Raw genomic sequence first — 1,484 nt, forward strand, 5'->3', positions numbered from 1 at the left:
AGGGAAGGGAAAAGGGAAGGGAAAAGGGAAGGGAAAAGGGAAGGGAAAAGGGAAGGGAAAAGGGAAGGAAAAAGGAAAGGAAAAAGGAAAGGAAAAAACATTTCAGGGTAGAAGTATAAAACCTTGTTGATTAAGAGCAAAGCGATCAGCTTGGAAGCATGGTGGATTATTGGTTTAGTCAGCAAATTTGAGATTCAGTGTGGTTACACAGTTGTTGCCATGGAAGATATAATTCAACTGTAAAATGATAGGTGATGTTGAGAGTAAGCTGCTTGGTCTCTGTCTTAGAGATGCTAAATGGCAAATGGTGCATGAGTGAGGGGATCAGTGGCCATATGAGGCTGACAAAAAACTAGTGTAGCAAGAAGGGAGGCTAAAGAATTGCTTCTGTTATGAGTTTTCTGTCTCGAAAGTTTATGATGTCAGTGGTAATAGAAGAGATAAGATAAGACAGGCAATCACATTTTCTGTGAAAAGGAAATGACCCAGAGAGGAGTGAACGGCCCAGCTCGGTGAGTACTCAAGGGCAGAGACTTACAGTGTGAGCCCTAAGAAAACAGGGCTGCTTTGCAGGTGGGTGGTAACGTTCAACAAAACGACATGCATTAAGATACATGGGAAATGGCATGTGGTGAAAATAAACTGTGTGTGCTGGGGTCAAAGGATGCATTTCTGCATTAAAAGGTGTACATAAAATGACAAAGGGAACACTCAGAAGGGAAGCATCACTAATGTGTGGTATTCGTCTAAGGCTTAGTGTGAACACTTGCTCTCAGAACAGTATGGCAAGATAAGTATTTATTGTCTCATCAACAGCAGAGGAATAAAGCTTATGGAGGTTGAGAAGATGCTCCAGACTCTTAAGAGCTTATAGTAGAAACGGCTCAACTTGAACCTGGATTTAACTCATCACAGAACCTGCATTTTTTTTTTTTATGGTACAGTATCTGAGCATTTATTAGTCTATTTTAATCCTGTGAGCTAACCTGGCTACCTCCCAGGTGTGTTCTCATGGTGTCTCTGTGACCCTTTCCTTATAGACACCCGACCCCTGCTGGGATTAGAAGTCCAGCCTTATTCTCTCCCCCGCTCAGTCATTGGATGATCAGCTTTTTTTTAATTAGGTATTTTCTTCATTTACATTTCCAGTGTTATCCCAAAAGTCCCCCATACCCTCCCACCCCACTCCCCTACCCACCCACTCCCACTTCTTGTCCCTGGCGTTCCCCTATACTGAGGCATATAAAGTTTGCAAGACCAATGGGCCTCTCTTTCCACTGATGGCCGACTAGGCCATCTTCTGATACATATTCAGCTAGAGACATGAGCTCCAGGAGATACTGGTTAGTTCATATTGTTGTTCCACCTATAGGGTTGCAGATCCCTTTAGGTCCTTGGGTACTTTCTCTAGCTCCTCCATTGGGGGCCCTGTGTTCTATCCCATAGCTGACTGTAAGTATCCACTTCTGTGTTTGCTAGGCCCC

The sequence above is a fragment of the Mus caroli genome, chromosome 10 (assembly GCF_900094665.2).
Source record: "Mus caroli chromosome 10, CAROLI_EIJ_v1.1, whole genome shotgun sequence".
NCBI classification, from domain to species: domain Eukaryota; kingdom Metazoa; phylum Chordata; class Mammalia; order Rodentia; family Muridae; genus Mus; species Mus caroli.